We start from the raw sequence: 14,379 nt of genomic DNA on the forward strand, positions 1-14,379 counted from the left end.
AGGTAAAAATAAATGGAATAACTTGGTGGAAGTCCCACAGCTAGAAATTGATGGAACTAGAATTGAACTCTCTTTAACTGACCATAATCTATTCAACAGAGTATTTGTAGACGTAGCATTTGCTGTGACAAAATGTACATTGGATTAAAGCTCTAGGTACCAATTACCACTGCTGACATTTTTATCATCTGTATGTGCTTGTATGTGATAACCGTCTGATGTTTTATGTTCATTTGCATGATTTTTTCCCATAAAGAACATACATTTTCATTATTATCTGGCCGGCTAGATGTTGCTTTGCTGTTTCATCCATTGTTTTATACTTACGGCGTCATGGCATGTCCTAAAGCAATTTTGATTTCAACTTTAGTTGTCCCAGAATTGCAAAAAGAGTTTTATTTCTCACTGTCTGTTGAGATCTAGCTTGGCACCAAGTTTAATAATAGTGATTCTAGACTCTCTGCCACAGGATTTACAAAGTGCCATTCCGGAACTGCTGGCCAGTGAAAGCTGGATCCAGATTTCAGGAATTTCTCTGTTGGAACTCTCCACTCTGAACAAATAGCTCCATTCCAGCTGCGAAGCAGAGAAGGCCATCAAAGCTTTTCCAATCTCTATTGTAAAGCATGCTACGTAATTTGTGGGCTCGGTGCAAAGGGAAAAGGTGAGGCTTCTTGTTCAACATTTATCAAGAATTTCAAGATGGTGACAGCAGAACATTAAAACAGGCACAGGCTCCTCTAAGCTCAGGGCCTTATGTGATGGCTCATGTCACATGTTCACCAAGACTAGGATCTTATATTTTCATGGAGGAAGACTCATTTCAGTGGATTTAAAGCCACTGCATTGCCTGTTTATGTGTGTGGCAACCCGGGAAAACAATGTTCCAGTGTCATTACCAACCCCTACACTGATTCCTTTTACTTTCTAGCCTATTAAACATTTTACCTTAAAAAAATAATAACAAGCAACTGCCATAACTAAGCAGGGATGTCTGCAGCATTCTACCACTAATGCTGATATTGGATTCTAATTTAACATGGTTTTATTACTTTTAATCCTAAGTTGTTGGGTTTTTTTTAAGTCTTTCTTTTTCACAAATGCGTGTTAGATTATTAGTGTTTTTTATTCAATACCTATTTAAATAATCATATGGTTACTGCATATTAGACATATTGATGTCATATACTATATTAATGACTTTAATAACATTAAACTATCTCCGTATTCCTGCTGTGTTAGGAAAATCTATTAATTCTTGAGTGTTCTTGCTGTTGTAGGGAGAAAACTATAAAGGGTATTATCCCTTTTCTCTCCCCCTCCTGGAAAGCAGAAGAGCTCTAGAGCTCTAAGCCGCAGTCATTTTTTTTTTCATTTCCCCCTCTTGTCTCCCCACCACCCCCCAAATTTCTTTTGGGGGGTTGAGTTACAACATCTACAAAACATCTACAAAAACATCTACAAAACATCTACAAAACATCTACAAAACATCTACAAAAGTGTTACTTTGACAGTGGGAATCATCAAAGAGTAAGACCAGAGTGGATCTATGGATAATGCATGAGAAAGGTTGCTATTGGATAAGAACAGGTCAGACCAGTGAACAGAGAAGTAAGTAAAGGTCGGCGATTCCCACCCCACCCCCCACCCCCCAGGATTGTAGTTCTGCTTCCCACACAAGGGCCTTGGAAGACCTAGAAGCAGAGACAGGAGAGGCACATTGCGTTCAATAAGCATCAGGATTTTAAGGGCTGGGGTGGGGTATCCTGAGCTTAAGCTGTGTGTGGCTGAGCATGAGGTGGGTAGGTCTGGGTTGCCAGGAGCATCACCTTTAGATGTCCAGGAAAAACCAGTGTGCTTTCAAAGAGAAAATGCAAGAGAAAAAAGTGGAGACCACTAAGAAGGAAGGATTGTGACCATTCCTGCTCTCAGAACACGTCGTCACTAGACTTTCTATGTGACACCTTGACATTGTTAGGGGCGGGGCGGGGGTTATAATGGCGTGGAACATGAAACCAGCTTTAATTTCGTTTAGAAAAATAAAGAAATGAGATCATTGTTCCTCCTGAGCACTGAATGTCAAAGTCACATCTGTTTTCCTGGCATATAAACTTCCTGTATTATTATCTCAACGTGTTTTTGAATTGTGCTTGCTGGTATTTTATTTAGAGTTTCTGCATCACAGTTCACGGAGAATGGAGTCGTACAGATTGGTGCGTAGAAGATAGCATATGTAGGTATACGTGGTTTGTGTGTATGCGTCTTTCTGTTACCTTGTCTAAGTTTCTATGAGGGCAAGGCTAGGTTCATTCAAGTGTCTGAGTTATTTATCAGAATCTTCTAAGCTTTGAAAAATAGTTAAATTATATGAAAATGATTTTTTCCATAAGCATTTAAAAGAACCGAGGTGGCTCTCAAAAATAAACAAACATTAAAAAAAATTAAATAAAAAATGGAGCTCCTGGGTGGCTCAGTCAGTTAAGCCTCTGACTTCGGCTCAGGTCACGATCTCATGGTTTGTGAGTTCGAGCCCCGCGTCGGGCTCTGTGCTGACAGTTCAGAGCCTGGAGCCTGCTTCAGATTCTGTGTCTCCCCCTGTCTCTACCCCTCCCCCTCTCGTGCTCTCTCTCTCTCAAAAATAAGCAAATGTTAAAAAATAAATAAATAAAAGAACTGGGCTGCAAAGCCACCTGAGCCCAAATTTATTTATTTATTTATTTATTTATTTATTTATTTATTTATGAACTGTCCCTTTCTCCTCTATGGTTATTGTTCGAAAGAGATTTGCTACTATTTATTTTGTTGCTAATCGCTATTTCTAGCAACATACCTATTTTAGTGAAACAGTCATTTTTATGTAACTTTAGGAAGATAATAATAATCTAGAAGCGGTTTGTCCTAGAGACCCTCTGCGCTCAAGTCCTGGCTCTGCTATTTACCTGGGGCAAGTTTGCCTCCGTTTCCTAATTCAAAACAATAGTAATAATCACGGAATCTGCCCCTTGCAGATTTGATTAGGGCTACACGAGTTGCTATGTGGAAAGCCTTCAGAATCCGTGTCAGAGTTCATAATGACTAAATATTAGAAGCATCCATTTCAGTCCTCACCCTATACTGATGGCTGTGTTCAAAGTGAAGTCTATCTCCTTATTGTTTTTCTACTTTCCAATTAAATTCAGTTCACCCAAACCCTAGATAAACAAGCTACACAGTTATGCTTTGTTGTATTTTTTAAAAGTAAATTAGAAAAAAAAAAAAGATATGGTGGAGTTTTTTTCCTTGTCATTATGGAAAATTAACTCAGTAATTGTCTCACTAAATCACACTAATGATGAAAAGAATTAGGATAGATTTTTTCAAGGTTATGTGAGAATAAATGCCCTTAATAGAAACCTACAATAATATAAAGGGACCTTTTAATTTGTAGATACATTTTACCCTGTTTTGTTTCTTGGAGCTGCATAATGTTACATGAAAGCTACAGAAAATTTTTTCCAAAATATTTTCTAGCCTTGACCTTTAATATACGCAAGGCACAATTCAAAATTTAGGGTATCTTTCCTCAGTTAACTCTGCTATCAGTCCAAAATAAATATTATATCCTCAATTTAAATAGTGGGTCACATAAGTTTAAGTGGCTAAGCTAGGATGTACAGTCAGGTGTACCTGAATCTGAACCCTTACTATTTTCTTTGCACAGGTTTTCAATTAATAAACTTTGATTAAATACTTACTACGTGCCAGTGATTTTGATAGGTATGGTAGACACACACACACACAAACACACACAGATAAATAAAATGTCTGATAATACAGGAACATATTTTAAAAAGTGGGTCACATAAGTTTAAGTGGCTAAGCTAGGATGTACAGTCAGGTGTACCTGAATCTGAACCCTTACTATTTTCTTTGCATAGGTTTTCAATTAATAAACTTTGATTAAATACTTACTACGTGCCAGTGATTTTGATAGGTATGGTAGACACACACACACACAAACACACACAGATAAATAAAATGTCTGATAATACAGGAACATATTTTAAAAAGCGAGAATGATAATGAAGAGAATGTTTAGTATTTCTTGTAGTATACTCACTGTCAAAGTTTACTGAGCAGAGAGCCATAGGAAATTCCATCTATGAACTTCTGTAAATGATTTCTCTGAGGTATAACTTTGGACCATTAAAATCTATCAGTGGCAAAGTTATTTTAAATAAAAGGAATTAGGGGCGCCTGGGTGGCTCAGTCGGTTAAGCGGCCGACTTCGGCTCAGGTCACGATCTCGCGGTTCGTGAGTTCGAGCCCCGCGTCAGGCTCTGTGCTGACCGCTCAGAGCCTGGAGCCTGTTTCGGATTCTGTGTCTCCCTCTCTCTCTGACCCTCCCCCGTTCATGCTCGCTCTCTCTCTGTCTCAAAAATAAATAAACAAACGTTAAAAAAAATTTTTTTTAAAAGCGAGCGGTAATGAAATCCATTGTAATTTTATGATGTGTGTATATACAAATACTTATTTTCCATAAAGAAATCAGGAAAGTCTTCACAGTGGAGCACGTATTTAATGCAAAGGGGTACAAGGTGACTAGGTCACCGACAATCAGCTGGGAGTGCAGTGTGGGAAGGAAAAGAAATGGGATTATAGGCAAGGGCATTAACAACAGGGGAGGCATCTAGATGAAAAGCCCATACAGCTTCTCGACTGCAATTGTACTAAAACGAGGCCAATTCCCCTGTAATTCTTTTTGAAGAAAAGCATTGCAGACAGCACAAGATTGCTTCGATTTTACAACACACCTAACCTCTTTCTATTTTATGAAAAGAAGAAACACAGATAGTGAAACGCCCCTGTTTTTCTGCTCTCTTAGCCCACTCACCCTACCTTCACTCTGGAAGAGCATCCACAGGAAGCTGTTTTCTCACAGTTGAGGAGATGAGAAGTCCTCACTTAGAAATTAATTGCAATATCACCAGCAATTTGAATCAACAGGCATTTCTAGCAAACCAGACCCAGATGAACTTCCATGCCCTGTGTTCTGCATATTATAGACTGATTGTTCATAATAATGATAATATAAGCAATAAAATTTACCTAGACCTTCACTATTTGTAGAGCTTGTGTGTATTTGTGTCTGTGTAAGTGTGTATGTCTCCTTCAATATTGTCCTATTTAGCTCAAATAGTATACTGGAGAAACCAGAAGGTGAAGCTGGAAATCAGATGTTTGCTCTCAGGTGGTCCTAACATCTGCACTTAGAAATCTCTCCTCTGAACATACTAAGGGTTTAGAATCAGATATCAGGACATTGTTTTGTATGTGTTAATTCTATGCGACAATATAAAAGAGTTCAGGAAAACAACAGCTTAATGACTATACGCATTTTGGACACATACTTGATTTTCTCTTCTTATCCTCCCTAGCGTAAAGCTTGGATCATCTAAAACTTAGACTTTATCCTTTTACGTGGATAAGTGCAAGATTTTCTGGGTGCCTCATATTTTCCAATTGTTTATTTTATGAATGGTATGAATCTTCATGGAACTATTGTCTCATCTTTTGCCTTCTTTCCTCCCTCATCTGCTTCTGCACAGAACCTGTTTCACTGCCTTTTGGTTTCTGAACATACCCCTTTTCTCTACTGCCAGGTGCTGGGGACCACAAAAAAGCATAAGTAATAGACGTTGCCCCCAAGAAACTCAATCCAGCAGGAGAAAAGTCTGGCCATTATTTAATCAACAACTACTTACTGGTATTCTTCTATGTGAGATTAACTGCATACCAGAGATGCAAGGAAATATTTACAACTGTCTGATGGATTGAAATTACCCTGATTTCCGTTTTATCCCCCTTTAAATATCATCATTTTCATGATTGGTTTGCAATCGTCCCCCTCTCTCAGAACCTGTCCGGTCAAATAGTGTTTTTAAAATATTTGTCAATTCTATTAGAGTTTTGAAACATTCATCTATTTCCCCGTGGGAAGTATTAGGTAAAGCTGTTCTTTTTCTTTCCGGATTTATTTGCCTTGAGGTCCCGTGAGACAACATTAACTGTGTAATTTCTAGGATCCCCATTTTGAATGTTTGTTGACACTGCACTTGATGGTCTACTTACTTAGCGTCAGGATTTGTGGTTGGTATAGCTCTGTATTTTCAACTGACATAATCGAGAAATTGCTTGCGACATTTTCAACAAGTGTTTTGAAGGTAGAGGTCATCATATCTTATGAGGTTGCACTTGGGGAAATTTCACTACCTAAATGTTCTACCCAAATGCTTTCAGAAAGCTGTTCAGCTCGCCAGCCAGCCGCGGTGCCCCATAATAGGGGGAAGGAAAGAACAAAACTTCTCTGCTGCAGATACAACTACAGCTGTGCATCTCAGTCAATCCATGTCGAACAGAAAGATCTAAAAAAATATTACGTTAAAGGGAATATGGAATTCTCCAGTTAACTTTAAAATGGAGACTTTTGAGGCTGTTGCTGCTTATCTACTGCATTGCAAATCCCCAGCATGTCTCCTAATGGCTTCTGGAAATGTTTTGTAATGAGAAGCAGATTTTGGTAATCCACATTGTGATCAAATTACTTTTGTCAGTGTCTTTCATTTAGCAATTATTAAATATACGAAGCCTAATTTGATCGGTAAAAAATGTTCATTTCCAAGCTGCCATGATTGTCAACTGTCAGCTACTGATATAGAATGACTTGTCGTAGAAACACAATTAGAATCTTAAAATACTAATGGAAGAGTGCATAAATGGAATTCAAGGTGTTTTCAGATCCATTAAATACACTAAAGCTTACTTATAATGTGCCCACACTCAATGCATTTCTATACAATAACTGAAATAACTGAAAATTGGAAAATCCTGACCAATGGCCCAGAAAGTATTATTTTCTGCATTTAGAAATTTTCTCTCTTCTTCACTCATTGCTTTACAAAAGGCTGCTATAAATTAATCTGTTTCCAACCATTTCATGGCTTTCTGTACAGGGGAAAAAATATGTTAACAGAACCAAGCCGGCAATAAAATTTAGTCTGCTAGAAATGGGAAGCAGTAAGACAAAACCCACAATATACGGACACTTTTACCTCTATCAGTCTTGGGGCTAAGGGGCTCTGTCTTGCATTTCTGCTGAAACCACAAAGATGGGAAAATATTAATGATCACTGTCCCTCACATTCTGAAGAGAGGTGATGTCTTCTTCGTGACTGACTTAAAAGACAGCAGAGCCCATTCCATGACTTTCAGTCTTCATCAATGAACTCTAGACCACAAAAAGAGAAAAGTGGAAATTTAAAAGCTATCCAATAAGCAAAGTCAACAAAGTAATGATTTAAATAGACCTAAAGTTGCACCTTCCTTCTCACTTCTGTTTGGGGGAAAAGAGAAGGAAGTGTCTTAAATTCTTTAAGGAATATATTTATACAGATTCTTCTTATAGATGTTTTGAAGGGGATGCTTGCAACGGGACGGTAACGAAGTAGAAGATGAAACGAAATTTCCTTTCAACTCAAAAGAGAGAATCCAGCTTTTGTGTTATTCAAGGAGAACACAACTGGCTCTCCAACTAGCTGACCCTCATTACCTTGACATCGCAATTATACATACAGAAAATCCGTCCATGATACAGTATCCTCAACAATAGGTCAACTTTATGAAGTTCTTAAAAACACTGAAGTACACCTAGCAACTAAATCCTCACCCAAACGAAGTAAAACAAGGATGTAGTTGTTTTTTTTTCAAGATTTGATTTTAATTGGACTATAAATTTAGTCGAAGATACATAATTTGTTTTCATTGTCCGATATCATCCTTATACCTTAACATGTTTGTTATAATGGAATAAAATTTCATAGAAAATCAAGGAAATTATATTTCTAATTTAAGGGGGAAAATCTTTATTATTGTACTCCTTTCCAGTGATATTATTGCATACATGAGTATGCATGTGATGAAACCTGAGAATCTAGGTAGACTCATCAACTTTAATAATTTCCCATCATAGAAACTGAATCTATAACAGGGTAAGTTATAAAGAATGAAAGAAAAATGTAAGGATTGTTAAAATTTTCACTCTAAAAGAAACCACATTTACAAAGTGGTACTCTTTCAAAGGATAAGCATTACTGCCCTTAGAGGAACTTCCCTCGTTAACTCATCCAAGAGAGAAATATGTCAGGATGCAACCTTAGAAATTCCAAACGAGTGATGACATAATACATGGCCGGCCACCTCTCAGAAATGTTGTTAGTGAGAGACCGTAGTTCTGTCTATGAGAAGGCTCTCTTGCTGGTTGCTAAATATCCTGCTGGCTGTCTTTTCATACCTCTAGCACTTTAAGACTATTTCCAAAAATTACGCTGCTAAATGCTTCTTCCATATTACTATGGATGTTTTTTAAAGAAAAATGCTTAAGGTTTTTTGGGGGTTGTTTTGGTTTTGGTTTTGTTGTTGTTTTGTTTGTTTTGTTTTTTGTTTTTTTCTCCCATCCTAATGAGTAATGAATAGAAGTGTGAACAGTACATTTCTGAATCATCCACCGAGGAACTTGAAGGCAGTAAAATCTTTTCTTCCTTCTTATTCTTTTTTTTTACTTAATGCTTATTTATTTTGAGAGAGAGAGAAAGAGAAAGTGCACGCATGGGGGAGGGGCAGAGAGAGAGAGAGAGAGAGAGAGAGAGAGAATCCCAAGCAGGCTCCGTGCCGCAAACACCAAGCACACAGCCCAGCATAAGGGTCTATCTCATAAACCATGAGATCATGACCTGAGCTGAAATCAAGTCAGAAGCTTAACTGACTGAGCCACCCAGGCATCCTTTTCTCTACTTTTAAACTTACCAATATCTCTGCACTCAATTGAAACCAATTTATCACAAAGGTACCACCTGAGATTTTTTTTTTCTTCCTTAAAGTTTCCTTTCCCCTGATTCTCTTTGAACTTGACTATGTGATTCTTCCTCAGATTCACAGGGCATAGATGGATCAAAGCTAACAAACACCCCCTGAATTCCTTCTGTCAAGAGTGCAATCGAAAACATAAGACCCTCTCCTTCTTCCGCTCCTGAAGAGATTGAAAATCCTCTGTATAGTCCTGTCAGGTGGTACTCAGAAAACATAATCAAAACTTTTCATTCTTCATTCTACAGTTTTTGTGGGTTTGTTTGTTTGTTTGTTTTTGGTTCCCCCCTCCCACCCTACCCACCCTAGGAGTCAGGAACTTAGAGTGTGCATTATAAAGGAAAAATGTGAACAGCAATAAATATGGGAAAGCTAAAGAATCATCTTGGAAATTATTTTCGGTAAATGTGATACTGAAATTGTCATTTTAGAAGGTTGGCCTCTAATCTGCTACAGAAAGTTAAGTCAGAAAGCCAAGAGATCAGTATCTGCCAGGCCTTCTGTATGAATATAAAGATGAACACTGGAAGAACAGAAATCTCTGGGTGCAAACTCACTGGATATGGGGGCACCTGGGTGGCTCAGTCATCTGGGCATCCAACTTCGGCTCAGGTCATAATCTCATGATTTGTGGTCTTGAGCCCTGTGTCGGGCTCTGTGCTGACAGCTCAGTGCCTGGATCCTGCTTCGTATTCCGTGTCTCCCTCTCTCTCTGCCCCTTCTCTGCTCATGCTCTAAATATATATATATATATATATATATATATATATATATATTTTTTTTTTTTTTTTTTTTTAATCTTGGATCTATATCTACATTTCATTGGCCGTGTAAGTGACTTTTAGTTTCCTCACCCATCCATTGTGCATAATTGTCTACCCTGATTGTTTTAAGGAGAAATGAATATGCTGCTGAGTGCATGTAAGTCTTCTGGGAAGGTAATTGTACAATGTGGAAACACAGAATCTTGGGGATGATATCAGTATTAATAGCAGTAATAGTAGTAGTAGAAAAAGAAGTAGGGGAAGTAGGATAAAATATACGAAACGTCTGGGACCTCCTTCCAATAAATCTAATGTCTCTCATGAGGCTTGACCGATCTCCTTTCTCCTCAGCCCTAACACTTAAGTAGCAATCTGTGATCCTCTGTATTCACAATCACATCTGGTACTGGACCGGCAGGGCTACATAGTTCATAATCTGAGGCCCCATGGAGTGGATATGTAGGGCATGTTCTGTGACTAAAGCAACTTTCTACAATCTGCTGTGGGACAAATAAAGTGAAACGTGGTGTTTGTATTCCTTGGTAATGAGCGTGGCCTGAGTAGTTCTCTGAGAAAAGCCCTGGAATATCTCCATCCACAGGGTAACTGCTGCCTTTTAAAAACAGCCTCAGGTAATAGCAACCATCTGGTTAGGGCTCTAATCCAGGGAAAGGGCCAGCAGCATTGAGGTCCTAGGAAGAGAAGTTCAGCCAGACAGACATGTAAATAAGAGAGCTCAACAGAAGATAGGGCACTTGAATTGCTCTTCCTTGGGAAGAAACTGGTAGGTCCTAATAAAAGATAAAAGTGAAAGAAAATGTAAAACTTATTTGGAAAGACTTAAAATTGGTTAGTAAACTCTACACTTTAAAAATATTTTTTTTAAGTTTATTTATTTTTGAGAGAGACAGAGACAGAGACAGAGACAGAGACAGAGACAGAGACAGAGTGTGAGCAGGGGAGGGGCAGAGAGAGATGGAGACACAGAATCCGAGGCAGGCTCCACACTCCAAGCCATCAGCAAGGAGCCCGATGCGGGGCATGAACCCACGAACTGTGAGATCATAATGTGAGCTGAAGTCGGACGCTTAATCGCCTGAGCCACCCAGATTCCCCATTAAAATAATTTTTAATTTAAAAATTTAATAAGTATTGAGTCATTTTACCTTTTTATTTATGATTTTTTTTTGAACACATGCTATCATTGGGTATGTGTGAGCACGGGTGTACCTTTTATGGAACAACCCATAACTCATCCCTTAGCCGATCTGGATGTTCTTGAGTTCACCTTCAAATGACTGTTAATACCACCAGTGATATTGGCAATTGGTTCAGAAAAACTAAGGCGAAGACTCAAACACTACCAAATTCTTATACTTTCAAAAATGCACTTAATAAAAAAAGTGGGCCAGGACATCCAACTGTGTACCTTGGAGTATATGTTTGTATAAGTATACATTCCTAAGGAGAAACAGAGTTTAAAAATACAACATTCCAAAGGGGGGCCAATAAGCCTTTTAAATGTTTAGTTTTGAGAAAGAGTGAGAGTGTGCCAGTGGGGAAGGGGCGGAGGGAGGGGGACAGCTTCGGAAGCTGGATGTCCGCTGACAACAGAGAGGCTGACTGGGGTGGCTAGAACTCATGAACTCACAAACCGGAACCATGAGATCATGACCTGAGCTGAAGTCCGACGCTTAACCGACTGAGCCACCCAGGTGTCCCAAAACTGTGCTAATAAGCCTTTTAAAATGACCCTGGCCAGCTGGAGCTGTCTAAGGTATTCACCAACATTTCTTAAAAATTTTCGTGAAAGAGGAATGGCAAGATTTAGGGGGTAGCATGTTGATCTGCACAAATCCCATTGCCAAGAAAAGAATCATCTTAAAATTTCAGATTTGCAAAACTATGAATGAGTTTTTAATGAAGGTCACTGAAGCTATTTATCTTGTCTCTATTTTTCTCTTGAAGAAACTCTTCCGTGTAATTATCGATTCACTCATTTTTTTTAACAAATATGTGAGGGGGCATCTAGGTGGCTCAGTCAATTAAGCATCTGACCTCGGCTCGGGTCATGATCTCACAGTTCACGCGTTCTAGCCCCGTGTCAGGCTCTGTGCTGACAGCTTGGAGCCTGGAGCCTGCTCTGAATTCTGTGTCCCTCTCTCTGCCCCTTCCTCTCTCACACTGTCTCTCTTTCTCTCTCTCTCTCAAAAATAAAAATGAACGTGAAAAAAATTTAACAAATATGTTCGTCATCTACCTGTGCCAAGCATCTTCGACTTGCTGCTGTTCAGAAGTGAATGAGAAAGACAATGCCGACGCCCTTTTAGTCTTTATATTCTAGCGAGAGTAACCCAACAATAAACAAAAGAAAGAATTCTGTGTAGTAACAGATGCTGTGTAGGAAGATGAGGAGCGTAAGCAGGCAGAGCTTAACAATGAGGCGAGGCCCATGTTGGGTAGGGTGGCCAGGAATGGCGTCTCTGAGAAGAGAATATTCCATGAGAATGCCCAAGTAGGTATTATTGTAACTGAGTGTTTGAAATTATTTTATTAGTTATAATAGTGTATATCTCATTTGATGCTTACTGACATCCTGTAAGATTAAAAGTCCACATGATTATTGTAATTTTAATGATGAGGAAACCGAGACTCAGAAAAGTAAATGACTCCGTTTCCACCCAGCAATTATTTATAATGTGCTGAGAACTGTCGTCAATGACCAGGACATAAGTAACAAATAGCTAAGCTTGCTTTTTTGTGTGTGAAGCTCATAGTCTAGCAGACAAAAGAGACACAGATACAAATAGCTCTGAGAATACGGTGTCGTTAGGAGTGATGCGCGCAGTGCTGGAGAACACAGAAGAGGGAAGGATTCACATTCCCCGAGGGTCTGGAAGGGACACGTGCCTGCACACAGCACTGATATAGATAGCATACCAAATGGAACCGAAATGAAGCGGAAGGAAGGGAAGAGAAGAAAACGTAGAGTTAATTGAGTGTTTAACCATATGCCGCGCATTGTGCTCATTAGCTCTTTGAAACCCTGTAGGTAGGAATTAATATCCCCATTTTATAGATTAGGAAATGGAGCCTGAGAAAAGTTAACAAGCTTGCTCACGGTAACAAAGTTAGTAAGAAGTAGGCGTTTGGATTTTTTCTCCCATCCTTCTGGCTTCTTGAGTTTGTTGCAGGTTCTCCCATATCTCACTGGGCTGTGACTGAGAGAAAGCATCACAGGGAAAAGACAAAAAAAAAAAAAAAGATGTGTGGGGGTGGGATTAGACTAGGTCAGCACCAAGGACACTGCCGGATCCGAGCTTCTGTGGCTTTGACTGATTAATGTCCTAGGATCTGTTCTCAAGAGCACAGCTATTTTTCTAAAGAGGAAGAAAGAAGGCATGAACCATGAAGGCATAACATCATGACTTCTGTTAGAATGTTACTTTTTATCTAATTGTTTGCAGTCACATATTTTTACAGAAAAATATGCCAGGTATCATGCTCTGGTCTCTTAAGTTTTCCCTCCACATTTTCAATATTGGGGAAAGTAAACAAGTTATTTTATTAAAAGAGTAAGTTTACATGATATAGAGCTTGGCTCTATACAAAATACAAAACAAAGGTTGGATATAAAATAAATGGGCCCTGTGGTTTCTATATGGAAAAATGCAGGTGTGATAGCCAAAAGGAGAAATTTTAGGCATTGAATATAACTCCAAGTAAATCCTACATGTAAGATTCTATATGAGTAAGCACTATCTCCCTGAAGCAAGGTATTATGGTTGCTGAAAACGCAAGTTGTGCAATCTGAACATCTATATTATTTGTGTCTGTATAATGGTTTCATCATTCATAATTGTATGAACTTGCAAAACATAAATTCTTTGGACCTTGGAGTATAGTAGTTAATAAAACAGAGTTCGGGTCCACACAGATCTGAGTTGTTGTTCCACATCTCCTATTTGATAGCTGTATATATATCTATCTGTGCAAGTAATGTCCCTTTTCCGTGCCTCAGTTTCTTCATCTGTAATACAGGATCATTAGAGTGCCTGTTTCACAGTTTGATGAACAAAATACGTGTTAAACACTAAGAAAAGTGTGAGGTACATAATCACTAAATGTCTGCTGGGACAACATATAAATGGCATGTCCCTTTTTATAAGAAGGCCACAGAGGCCTCCAAGAGAAAGCACAGCTCACTATTAGAATTATGCCTAAATACATGTAAAATTAATGTATCAGATATTCTCAGAAAGACAAGACAAAGAAATAGAGGGATGGGAGGAAGGGAAGGAGGGAGAAAGGAAAAAAGAAAAATGTAGAACAAGAGCCGAGAAGAAATTTTGTTATCACTGTAATAGGTCTGGGAATATCACTGTAGATGATTTTGATTACAATAAATATTAGCAAACACCACTTCTATATGTTTTCAGTATGGGGCACTTAAGACAGAAATAACTGTGTTCAAGACTAGGAAAGATATGGGACACCTGGGTGGCTCAGTTGGTTGAGCGTCTAACTTCGGCTCAGGTCATGATCTCACAGTTTGTGGGTTCGAGCCCTGCATCAGTCTCTGTGCTGACAGCTTGCAGACTGGATCCTGCTTCAGATTCTGTGTCTCCTTCCCTCTCTGCCCCTCCCCCGCTCACGCTTTGTCTCACTCTGTTTCTCAAAAATAAATAAATGTAAAAAAAAAAAGGACTAGGAA

Source organism: Panthera tigris, chromosome B3, assembly GCF_018350195.1.
Source record: "Panthera tigris isolate Pti1 chromosome B3, P.tigris_Pti1_mat1.1, whole genome shotgun sequence".
Lineage (NCBI taxonomy): Eukaryota > Metazoa > Chordata > Mammalia > Carnivora > Felidae > Panthera > Panthera tigris.